The 13,444-nt window shown below is 33.0% G+C and overlaps 1 long non-coding RNA gene across 1 annotated transcript in view; it reads left to right on the top strand.

Annotated features, from left to right (window-relative positions):
- The window catches only part of LOC112128412, a 38,047-nt gene that overhangs the window by 22,639 nt on the left and 1,964 nt on the right, over window positions 1–13,444 (top strand). Inside the window, exon 2 of the long non-coding RNA XR_002910997.1 lies at window positions 9,860–9,912. This is a non-coding gene — a long non-coding RNA (uncharacterized LOC112128412). The remainder of the gene's footprint in view (window positions 1–9,859; window positions 9,913–13,444) is intronic.

The raw sequence follows: 13,444 nt of genomic DNA, 5'->3' as shown, positions 1-13,444 counted from the left end.
AATAATTTGACTAAAAATATAGTAAGGACGATCATTCCGAATTAAATGCTTATGAAACATTTGGTTTTAACTGCCCTACAAATGTTGAAAATATTAGGTTATAAACTTTCGAGATAAGCTATACAACTTTTCTCCGGTGCCGTCTCTATTAACATCAATGGCTTATTTTAATTATTTATTATAGAAATAACAATACGAGTGATGTAAAAATAAAATGAGCCCGGAAAAACTGTCTTCATTAATGAAAAATGAGGACCTACAGAGTCATGGGAAATGATTCACCGTTCAAATAACCTTAAAGGTCCATCAAGCAGAGATTATGTAAATTCTTAACCACCCACACTCTCACACAGGACGCATGCCTTGTTTGTGTCTAATAAATTCTTTAAAAAAAGAGACCATATAATTCTGCAAAATGGCACAAAAGAAGTAACCGATAGCCTGAAAACCGAGAACATTTTCAAAACACAAAAACAAAATGGAAAGACAGACAGAAGAAAAGTCTAAATATTCTGTTACTTAGCCTAACAAAACAAAACCTAAAAGCCCTAAAATTCTGCAAAAAAAAATAAATAAACCGTAAGCCTGAAAACCTAGAACATGCTAATTAAGTACCCACCAATTTCATTACTAACCATTCAGTAAGTAATGCAACTACAGGCGAAATAATAATCACCACACAATAGTAAAAAAGTAATTAATAGCCTAAAAACCCAGACCATTCTCAAAATTAAGCCAGTTCCGTAAGATATGTAGCTAAAATCACAATATGTTTCTATCGATTCCTCAATATTGAAAAACAGACAAAAAGAACAAGAACCAAATTGTAAACACCTATATATATATNGTCTCCAAATAAGAAAGAAGTAATATTTTATGGCCTTAGGTACATACACAAACAAACAGAAGTACGAAAAAAACAGAAATAAATAATAAAAAATATAGAAAATTCTCTAGATACCTAAATATTTTAAAAATAAAAAAGATTTAATAAACGAAAACTCCAATCATTATGATATTATGTATACACAAATACAACCCCTAAAAACTCCAAATTGCTGGAACAAAGTCGTAAAAAATTATTGTAGGTAACCGGCTGCCTAAAAACTCAATACATTCTCAGAATATATAGCAAATTCGTAAGATTTAGTTTTTATAGTTAATTTAGTTTTTATTTATAGTTTTCTATTATTATATAGTTTATTTTTAGTTTTTCGTTTTTGCACGCCTGAAAAAGAACAGCGTCTGGCAGACGGATAACCATTCATGCTGTAAAATGCTTTAAATATTGTATATTATGTAATGCTCCTCTTTAATGTAAATAAAACATGTTATCTATCTTTCTATCTATTAAGAAATCTTGCTATAAACGATTATTATTATCGATTCCTCATGATTTTAAAGCAATTAAAAAGAAAATAAGTACTAACATACCAAAAGACCAAAACACACTGTTTTTTACCTCAATCAAACAATATTTATTAATTCCGGCCCTGATGATGATCTCAATAAAGTTTGAAACGTAGCACAGTAAAGAAAATGTTTGCCGAAACCTACAAACCAGACCGCATCTTACGATCTCTAAAAATTCATTAATTAACGGTCACTTGTTGCAAAACAACTTACTGTGAGTAGGAACTATCTTTTTAAAAAGGATTGAACACCGCATTCATTCCACACCATTCATCATTTCTAAGAAAAAATAAGATCTGACAGACTAAAAGTTCAAAACGCACTGTTTTGTTTTTGTTTTTTAGCTAAATCAAACTTTAAAATCCTCTATATAACTTAATATTTTTAAAATGAAAAAGACTTCATAAAAGAAAACTCCAACCATTATTATGTACACAAAAACCGTAAAAACGGTATATTTCTGAAAAAGTATGTAACCAGCTGCCCAAAAACTCAATTCATTTTCGAAATATATTACCAATTATGGAAGAAATGTAGCTATAAACAATTAACAATACGGCATTACACTTTAAAAATCATCGTTTATCCGTTTTTTATTATATTTATATTTCACATTTTCGACTATTAAAAATATATGGTTCATTTTTTTCTTTCGAAAACGACTCACAAAAGAATCTTTAATGTATGGAAAAGAGAAACACTTGTATTCATATTCATCTCATCTTGTCTTTCTCCTGTAGATGAAGAATAAAATTTCTGTTCGAGTCTTTTTACGAGGACGATTTGCATCCTGGGCGTTCCAGTGTTCCGTCAGTAAACCGGCAATTTTCATTTAACTTGTACCTGGAAATGGATCCTGTATTCAAATTGGCAAAAGATAATCGTGTTCGTTTTTAATATGTTCAAAAAAGGGGGCGGGGAAAAGGGGAAAGTTCTTTGTCCAACTGTATTACATAAAAAGAAGGAAAGTCTGAAAACATAAACTACTTAAAAACAAAATCTGAACTGGAAACTTTTGGTTTTATCCTTAACATTTTAAAACAATCATAAGATCATTATATAGGCCTGATATCACTTTATATAAGTGGGAAGTTTATGAACCGACCAACAGCTGAGGTCATCGCCGGCCCTCTGCGTGTTTTCCTTCTTTTTCTTTTCTTTCGCGCATATTTTGTTTTAAACTGCAGCCATTTCAGCGTTTCGATCTGGTTACTGACTCTCTGATTTCAGATATATACTACGTTGATATTCTAGAATGCTAGCCTCTAGTTTGTACCTCAGGTGGTCAAATACAGAATAGAAACAAAACATACATTAAATATATATATATATATATATATATACATCACCACAAACATAGATGTCTGGTCACAATCACTCCCCCTGAGCACTCGATATTCTTCGGGGCGCGGTTATAAGAACCCCTTCCTTTCACGCTAATAAATTACTTTTACTCTCCAGACGTCATACACTAACCCCAGAGTACTCGATATTCCTCTGGACGGGGTTATAAGTAAACCCTTCCTTGCACTCTTTCACTCTAATAAATTACATTCATTCCAATAAATGAACACAAATACAGCAATCGATAGAAATGTAGAAGTCTGGTCACATTCACTCCCCCAGAGTACTCGATATTCCTCGGGGTATGGAGGAACCCACTCCACTCTCGCTAATAAATTACTTTTACTCTCCAGACGTCATACACTCACCACAGAGTACTTGATATTCCTCGGGGCGGGTTATAAGCAACCCATCCTTACATAGAGGTATATCATTTTAGAAAGGAAAAATACGACCCCTATATTTTTTAAAAACTCTCATGACATTCTAATCAGTATAATGTATATGATACCGATTCAGTTGAACCAAATGCTAAAATTTCAATTTGTTCAGATTTTCAAACCATTTTTGGCTCAATCCAATCGTGTAAAACAGTCAAAACGCTTTCTTGTAAGTTCAAAGATAAAAATCTGGGAATGCAAGGCAATATTCAATTGTCACAGAGCAGGGAAGGCGCTTCCGCTCCATATTTTATGTGACCGAACCGGAAAGATGTTTCAAGACAATAATATATCTTGTTAGCGCAACTAGGCACTCTATCTCGGTGCCGGATGAGAAAATAGAACCCCTTGTATCCAAATGTCAAAAATACATATTTCAATCTCTGCATTTTAAACTATCAAAAAAATTCCTTGTTTTGTAAATACCGGCATTACGACAAACTTAGGTAGTTTTGTTTAACTTCTTCACACACTTCAAAAAATAAGGACTTCTTGTCAACAAGTGGTTGGCAAAGTTCGATTTGTCAAATATTTAAACAGTCTAATTGGTACGACTAAGCTGTTCATGCTTTACGCAAACCTACTCAGAAACAACGTAATTGTTTATATGACATAATTTTTGCCTTTTAGTGTTCCATACTGAAATGAAAATTGGAGCGCCAAACATGAAAATTTCAAATATTTAAAAGTGCCAAAACATCTTGTAAACTCTATTAGGTTTCCGTGGTCCGATTTACCGAATAAATTATTTTCAATTAAATAATTCTTAAGGTATTGGTTGAGACAAAAAAGTCAGTGTCAAGAGCGGGATTCGAACCCACGATCTTCGGCTAAATTCGCAGCTGTTCTACCACTTGAGCTATCGTGACTTCCATCCATTAGAACTGAAACCAAAAAGAAACAAAGGAAACAGCCACAAACCAGACTAATTTGGAAAGTGGCTAGTATCGGTTTTTGTATTATACAAATAACTCAACAAATAGAAACAAATAGACCTTGAGAGTATACTTTGAAAAAGGTTCGAACCTGCAAGATCGACGTCTAAAGGTTAAATAGAAGTTAGTGAATTGAGATGAGTAGACTACTCCATTTGTGGTCTGTAATAGCTGGCGCAAAACTTTAACAGTACCTTTATTCGACGGCACACCTTACATGCTCTCGAATGGACAGCAATGAACATTTCTACAACTCTAGTAGCTCTGCTGTGAATTTTCAATTCTTAAAACCTTTAATATTTAAGGATATGGTGTCATTTTTCTGAATCCATCCTTGCTAGGTGTTTTTATAAATTAAAATCGTTTCACATTAATCAAAACTGTTATCTAAAAGCTCAACGTGGTGGGCGAATCTACAGTAATTATTGCCGCGTCAATAAACAACTTATCACTATCCCGTTAGTAAATAAAAGCTGCTTTTTCTAAACGGTTGCGCTTAATTAGTCGAATTGTGAACATTACTTGTTGGAATTGACCGTTTCGTTCAAGTTCATAATAAAAATTTCCTTAAACTGACTCGAATAAGGTTAAGTTTTATGTCAAATAAAAAATTTTTGCAATGTGGCAAATATAAAAATAACTAAAAATGAAACAAATATCTCTATGAAATCAGAACACTTAACAAACATGTGGTATTCGTTTGGGTTCCTAGTCATGTCGGCATTTCTGGAAATGAAAAAGCTGATCAACAAGCAAGGAACGCTGCAAACCAACCACAAAGAACATAATATATTTCCTCTCCGCCCAGACGATATAATCGTTTATGTTAAAAACACTATCAAACGAAAATGGGCGGCAAGATAGAATGTCTGTAGAGATAGTATGAAAGAAATGAAGCCAGTTGGCCAGCCAACTGTTCTCAAAGGAACTTGAGAGAAGAGAACTTGTGATTCTCTCTAGATTGCGAATAGGTCACATCAGGCTAATCCATAATAGGCTTTTAATAGGCAACAACCTTCCAACTTGTCCTCGATGTATGCGAAGTGGAGAACGTATCATTCTGACAGTAAAACATATTTTGGTCGACTGTCCCACTTTGCAACCCTTTAGGCAAAGGCTCAACCTTTCGAGTGATTTACAGGAGTTACTGGGTCTCCAGTGTTTCTTTCGAACAGCACTTTTCAGCTTTCTCAAATTTATTGGAATTTATAATGAGATTTAGGCCTTTTCCCAAATTGTTATACCATTGAATGTTTGCCTGCTAATGTTTGAATGAAAGTTGTGCGTGCAAGATTTCTTTCTTCTTTCAAGAATTTTTGAGGCTGCCGGAGCGGAAAATTGAAATGGGAGAAAATACAAATTGCGGGGTAATAAACTGCAATGCCCAAAATCGCAATTTAAACAAGAAAGATAGCTCCCTCCAAAAAAAAGAAGATAAAGAAAAAGAAATGTTATTGTGTTTTGTTTCTTATTATGAAATTTATTGAAGTAATTGAAAAATAGATGGCGTTTAAATAAAAAGAGAAAAACTAAATAAATAAATCTTGCCCAACCCTGAAACCAGGTTTCTAGAGAGATTCAAGCCCCACACTTCCCAACACTTCCCAGTAGGGAATGCGAGCTACAAACTAGCACTCAGCAGACTTGTCTAATCGACAAAAAACTTATCCAGTTATTATTATTATTATTAATTTTTAAGGGCGTTTTAACGGCTAAGGTCATTTCACGCCCTAACATCCAAACCTTCTATCTTAGCTTAGCTATATCTCTTCTGAGTGCTATAAAGCTCTGACTCCAAACATTCACTCGTAAACTAATTTATCCTATTGCCATCCAAGGTTTAATTTTTCTTTTTTCTTTTTAAAATTCTCAATTTGGAAGGCCAAATATATGCAAAAATCCCATTTTAAATTACATATAAAATTAATTTCTGTTTCTTTTTTGATTAGAATTGTGAATTTTTGTTCCATAATTTAAACATTTCCCATAGACTTGTATGGCTAATAATAATAATAATAATGGAGTCAGACTAGCAACAGTCTCAGCATGAGTATAGGCTCATCCTTGTCCTTTTATTCTTCCATTCAAATATGATACATAAACTAATTCTACATAATAATAAGAAACAAAACACAATAACACTTTTTTTTTTGGGGAGCGATTTTTCTTATTTAAATTGCGATTTTAGGCATTGCAGTTCATTACCCCGCAATTTGTATTTTCTTACATTACATTTTTCCGCTCCGGTAGCCACAAAAACCTCTGAAAAAAAGAAATCTTGCAACTCTCATTCAAACATTAGCAGGCATTCAATTGTATAACAATTTGGGAAAAGGCCTAAATCTCATTATAAATTCCAATAAATTTGAGAAAGCTGAAAAGTGCTCTTCGAAAGAAACACTGGGGACCCAGTAACTCCTGTAAATCAATCGGCCTTTCAAATGATTTTGAAAAATTTTGAAAAAATTGAAAAACAGATGACGTTTAAATAAAAAGAGAGAAACTAACCCTGAAACCAGGTTTCTAGTATTATTATTATTATTATTAGCCATATAAGCCTATGGGAAATGTTTAAATTATGGAACAAAAATTCAAAATTTTAATTTTTTTTAAATTTTAAATAATTTTATATTTAATTTAAAATGGGATTTTTGCATACATTTGGCCTTCCAAATTTAGAATTTTAAAAGGATAAATGCTTTGGATGGCAATAGGATAAATAAATTTACGAGTGAATGTTTGGAGTCAGAGCTTTATAGCACTCAGAAGGGATATAGCTAAACTAAGATAGAAGTTTGGGATGTTAGGGCGTGATGACCTTGCCGTTAAAACGCCCTTAAAAAATAATAACTCAAAATGAACAATTTGACTTTCAAAGACATTTTCTTTGTAACTTAATATACAGAAATTATTATTTACCTGGTTCAAAAGTATATTTACGGTCATAGTAGAAACCATTAAGCCTTTTTTGTACAGAACCGATTTTGCCGTGTATCAGCATGTATTCATCACACGTCGCCACTTTTTCGTGCACCAATTGCTAAACCAGGCTAATTCAAATGAAAAAATGAGCAATTGAACAATTTTTGTATATCGGGATGGCTTTTTTTTTAATGAGAGGACACTTATCCCAGGGAAGGGGCTGTTTCCCACATCCACTCGCTCCTTGTTTGCTTTATGCGGATGCCGTGACCTCCAACTTGCAAATATGACCGGGGGGAAACATTTCCCGCTTTAAATTATTTATTTGCAGAAACACTTGGCTCAGGACATGAATACGTAATTTACAAAAAAATAAATACTTTATGGTAGATTTTTTAGGATAAAGAGGGAGTCTGTATTGTTCTTAATCCTTGTAGAGATTTCACCACTTTTATTAATTTTTCAGCCAGCGTTTGAATTTGGCCCCTCTAGGAGGGTCATGGGCTCTACCTCAGATTGCTTCCGATTTCCTGAATCTCGGCAAGATATTGTATCCAATAAAAATAAAAAACTTTTTGGCGATGATGTAGTAAAGAGAAAAAACTCCCTAGTCATCGTAAGTCGTGGGAAACTCTCCTTTTCAGTCAGCCGGTATTGAGATCCCGAACTGTAAGCTGTAGAACATAATAAACAGAAAGTGGAAGTTCTTTCGATATCCCCATTACGCCCAATAAGAGTTAAAATTTTGGAAAAGGGCCATCGACGATATTCCCTCGGAAACCTGCACAATCATGAAGAAAGCTTCAAAGACGTAAAAACAGACTCAGAATAGAATTATATTATCCAATCACCGAAGGAAATAAACAAATATCTAGGTATGCAAAATTAGACAAATCCGCTTATTTGGCACAATACAAACGTTAATTCAAATTGCTGAATTACTATCTTAATACAATTGCGGAATTATACGGATCTGTATACAGTCGCGACTATTTCATGATCAGTACTTGCAAATGTACGTTGAATAATCTGAACGTCATCTTCAAAAATATATGTAAACCATAACAATCCATTAATTTATCAATATATTTCAGACGGAAAGGGTTTAAACTTTTGGATGAATTAACGTTGTAGGAACCGCAGCAAACTTGTTTGGAACCCTAAATCAGAATGATCAGACTATTATTCAACTCAAATTTCAAACCTCAAAACAGAAAATGTCAAATCAAATCTTACTCAATCGAAGCAGCTTACTAAGGTTTCTGGTGTTATCTGAGATTATAAGCAGGGTGAGGCAAGATGCTAACTTCATTTATTCGAAACTGCGAGCAACCTCTTCTTTTTGTAACTTTACTTTTTTCCTATAGTTCAAAATGTTCCAACGGTCCTTAGAACCCGTAAAAAAATATTTTAAATAATTTGCATAAGTTTTGAAAAATATTGTTTTTTGCCTTTGTTGTGCATGCATTTCAAGGTAATTAAACATCAGTCGATTTAGGATGTAGGATACAATCATAATATGGAGGACTGTATTAAGTAAGATTAGATAGGTAAAACGTTACAAAAAAACACGTCCAAATAGAGAAGACAGATTTTTTTTAAATTTATAATTCAGTGTTGTTTTAAACACCACGCAAATGCTATGAATTTTTAATCTAAAATTTTCTAGCATTGCATAAACCCAAATTGGAAAACATATTTTTTCCTAAAAACCGAATCTATTGGAAATCACAAAATTGTTGATTACTTATTTGGAGATCGTGAGGTGCGGTCTGGTGTGACGTAGGTTTTAGAAAAACATTTTCTTTATCATGCCAACGTTTCGATCTTTATTGAGATCATCTTCAGAGCCTGGGATTTATAAACATTGTTTAAATTTTACAAATACATGTAGGATGTGAAAAAAAAGAATTTTTACAATGCTAGAAAATTTTAGATTAAAAAAAATGCATTTATATAATGCTAGAAAATTTTAGATTAAAAAAATTAATTTATACAATGCTAGAAAATTTTAGATTAAAAAAAATGTGTATAAATTCATTCTTTTTTTTAATCTAAAATCTTCTAGCATTGTAAAAATACATTTTTTTAATCTAAAATTTTCTAGCATTGTATAAATTCATTTTTTTAATCTAAAATTTTCTAGCATTGTATAAATTTATTTGTTTTTATCTAAAATTTTCTAGCATTGTATAAATTCATTTTTTTAATCTAAAATTTTCTAGCATTGTATAAATTCATTTTTTTCACATCCTACATGTATGTATTTGTAAAATTTAAACAATGTTTATAAATCCCAGGCCCTGAAGATGATCTCGATAAAGATCGAAACGCACGATAAAAAAAATGTTTTTCTAAAACCTACGTCACACCAGACCGCACTTCACGTTCTCCAAATAATCATTGGCTAACGGTCACTAAACATCACACAAATGTTGATTACTTTAAAACCTGCAGGGCCAATAGGCAAGAATGTACGGACACGTTTTTAGTATTTTTTGACATAGCATCGCCAAAAAAAGTTTAATTAAAATCGGGTTTTTAATGGACTGCAGACGCTGGGGACTTTAATCGTACCTGTTTATCCTGGTAAGCTTGTTATCACTGTATTTCAAGTTCATCTAAGCGGCTGTATGGTTAGAACACACAGCGAGAAAAAGCGGACCGGGACGATACACCGCACTTTTATAATAAACCTCTTGATTTGGCATATTGATATGGCAATTGATACTATTGATTCTCAATAATTACAGGCTATTAAAATGTTTAATATAAAATTGCAAATAAATTTTTAATTTGTTGTAGATGGATATTTGGCAGGAGATAACTTAGCCCAATACGCAGCAACCAAAAGAGCGGTAAGAATATTAATATTTAATTTGTCTTAGATTTTTCAATTGATAATAAAATAGAGAAATCGCTTTTGTATTTAAATATTAAATTTACAATCGAAATTTAAAAGAAAAAATTAAGTCCCTCGTAAATTTTTGATATATATTTTCATCGAAATTGATTCATGATTGATGGATTTAAATTGATAAAGGTTGGATTATTTTGATCGATTTTCCTCTGGCGATTTCATTTTATCGTTAATCGATGGGGGGATACGAGCATTGGCTTTTTTCACAGCTGTCTGGAAAGATGCCGAGAGTTGGACAGAGTCGGTGAAACGTGCTAATTTATAAAAGCTAATTTGCTAATTTACCCGGCCAAAGCCGAACTCGACAGTAACGACGTCGGAAAATTACAATCCGACCGTACGATATCAACGCACTGGAAGAATCCCAAAGCGATTTCCACGGGATGAACAATCCGACTGTAAAACCCGATGCATGATTCCGGAAAAATTAGAAAATTATTAAAGGAAGAAGAATTGTTTTGTGAAACTCTTGTTCCGTTTGTGCAGAATCAATTTTCTGTCTAGTCTCTCTTTCTGGTCCAGAGGCGATTGTTTTCATGCCCGTTTGTCCAGGTGCGAAGTGCCCAGAGCCTCCCACGGATCTAATTTAAGACGGTTCAGATCCGGAAAAAGAGAAATTCGTTGAAATTAAAATCAGTCCCGGCTCTATTTGGTAATTTGTACGGGTAAAAAGACTCCATTAGAGATCCTGCATCAGTCTTGGCAGTTTACTTCGTGTCTGGTCTTAGGTGGGCCTTAGACGATCAATTATATTGCACAATACAACGAATTGCGCAATATTTTTGACCTTTTAGGGTTAGTATTGAAATTTGCTCTAATGACTGAACGAAAGTTTGAGCGTTTTTTCATTGAATATTGGGCAATATTATAATAATAATAAAGGCACTTAATTCTTATAATCCGGAGATGAATGAAAACATATACAGGGCAACAAAAGTGCAGAATAATACAAAATGTGAATTGAAAAAAAAACACTTCTAAAGAACTTAAAGAAAAAGAAAAAACAAACTAAAAATGTAAATAAATAAAACTTTAAACGAAATTAACTTATACCAACATTAAATATTCATTTCATTGACATAAAAATATTTGTATTGCCATGCGTGTCTACAAAATTCTACAAGTGAAGTAGGCTCATAGTTTAACTTGTTAATTAATTGGTCTCGGGAAAGTGAACCTCATCCTAGGTGGAGCTTTATCGATTAGGAATATAGCGCAATATTTTTTAGCCTGTCTGAGTTCGAATGGCTAGGACATCTCGCGCGTTTCTATCGACAAAATGGCGGAGAAACCGAGCATAAAGAAACGGTATTCATCGTCGATTGATTTCGTTACATTCGACAGCTGTATAGAAAATGGCAGATTCTGTGAAATGCCAAGAGCAAGGATTATCAATATGGCAACTGCAGCCAAATCTTGGTCTGACATCTTACCCTAGGTCTTGCTCACGCAAAAGTATTGAAGTTTATGAGCTGTCAATAATATTGCATGATAAATTGGGATCAAGATTTGATTAAATTTTATCGCACGATAAAAGAATTGTTGTTATTGTAGGTCTAGGTCCGCCTTAAAACCTAATCCTGCTGGATTTAATTTGCCTTTACATCCAAAATTCAATTACATATTATTTTTATCATAAAGAATTCTCTGAGTTATATTTTTTAAATAATAATTAAGTACCTTAAGAGGCTTTTTGTGTAGAAATAAAAACAAGTATTAGTGCAAGAGTAACATTTGTATTTACCGAGGTTCAATGCTGTGTTGTCGGTTGGTCTGGTTTGGTGGCTGAGTTGTCGGCGTTTGTGAGGCGGTGTCGAATACTTGGTTGGCGAGAAGAGGCGGCTCCTCTTCTCGGTCGGATGTCCTTTTCCTTAAGACTCTGAGGACGTGGCCTGTCTCGAGCCAGCTGGGCTCTCCTTCCAGAGCGTCTTCCAGGGCGAGTTCCTCGTCGACGAGATTGTTGGCCGGGGAGCCTTCGTTACGGAAATTGTCTGACATACCGATTTCTATCAACTCAACAAACCTTTGTTTACTCTTCCACTGCTATTGGTCAGGTCGCATTTTCGTTAAACACGTGGGAAGATGTGTTGACCACATGTTTTTTCTTAAATCATAAGATAAAATAATTAAGTACCTAATTGAGACACAAATTTTATTATACAAATGGCCAAATATTCTTTAACCCTATCTACTTGAATCTATTTGAACTTGTAATTAATTTATTAAAGGAAGTTCCTGGATTTCCGGGCAGTACTGTTAAATTGTGAACTAATACAATAAGAACTTCCATATTCTGTTACAAAACAAAAGTTTTTCTTACAGCTTTTGGCTTTCGATTTTGGCCACTTCATCAACAACCAAGTTCATGTATTTTTACTTGTAGTCCAAATTTTCTAATCTATTTTCATACAATTTTTTTATTAATATTCGTTCAAAAATTGTTTTTCTTAATAATTCTGATTGGGAAATATAATGAGTGCGAAAAATCAAGACCAACAACGTAAAAATTCGCAGGTTCTCATGGAAAAAAATATCATTTATTTTTGGACAGAGCCAACAGCAATCATTATTTTCAGGTCAATATTTCTTTGGTTCACGTCGAAAAAAACTTTTTGACAAGATGTAATTTACACATTCAATCTTTAATTGGCTAAAAAGGATCTTTTGTTTAAATAATGTAAACAATTTGTTTTTAGTCTATTCAATGACACTAACCAACTGCAACAACGAAGCCTTGGGTTCTCTTCGAAATTTTTATTTTTTTTATTTTTGCCTAGATGGAATATACACATTCACTATTTAATTGTCTACAACAGGGTTGTTTATAAAACATCTTACAATTTACTTTTTTGATTAATTCTACAACACATACCAACTGCAACAATTTTTGCCTTGTCATCAACAACGAAGCCTTGGGGTTCTCATGGAAAAAAATCGTATTTTTTTATCTAGATGCAATTTACACTATTCAATCTTTAATTAGCTAAAAAGGATTATTTTAATAATTTAAGCAATTTAATGTTTTTGATTAATTTAATGACACAAACCAACTGCAACAATTTTTGTCTTGTCACCAACAACGAGACCTTGGGTTCTCGTGAAAAAAAACCTTTTGTATTTTTTTTGTCCAGATACAATTTACACATTCATTCTTAAACATAAAAACATTTTCTTAAATATTTCTAACAGCTAACAAAAGTTTTTGGTTAACAAAAGGATATGGTTATGATGGAAAAAAACTACTTTTTGTGTTTGTACAGATGCCAATGGAAAGGATTTTTTTTTAATGATACAAACAACGATTTGTGGTCATTTGTCACTAACTACAAAGCCTTGAGTTATCAAGGAGATTTGATACTTTATTTTTTTCTTTTGACTACCACTTTTGCTGCATCACCAACAATGCAATGCTTCCCAGGTTCTCATGGCAAAAACTTTGTTTTTGTTTTTGTTCAGAGACAAGTTACACA

The sequence above is a fragment of the Cimex lectularius genome, unplaced genomic scaffold (assembly GCF_000648675.2).
Source record: "Cimex lectularius strain Harlan isolate CLEC.00 unplaced genomic scaffold, Clec_2.1 scaffold55, whole genome shotgun sequence".
Lineage (NCBI taxonomy): Eukaryota > Metazoa > Arthropoda > Insecta > Hemiptera > Cimicidae > Cimex > Cimex lectularius.
The sequence above is the reverse complement of the archived record's forward strand: the minus strand, read 5'-3'. Positions and strand labels throughout refer to the sequence as shown.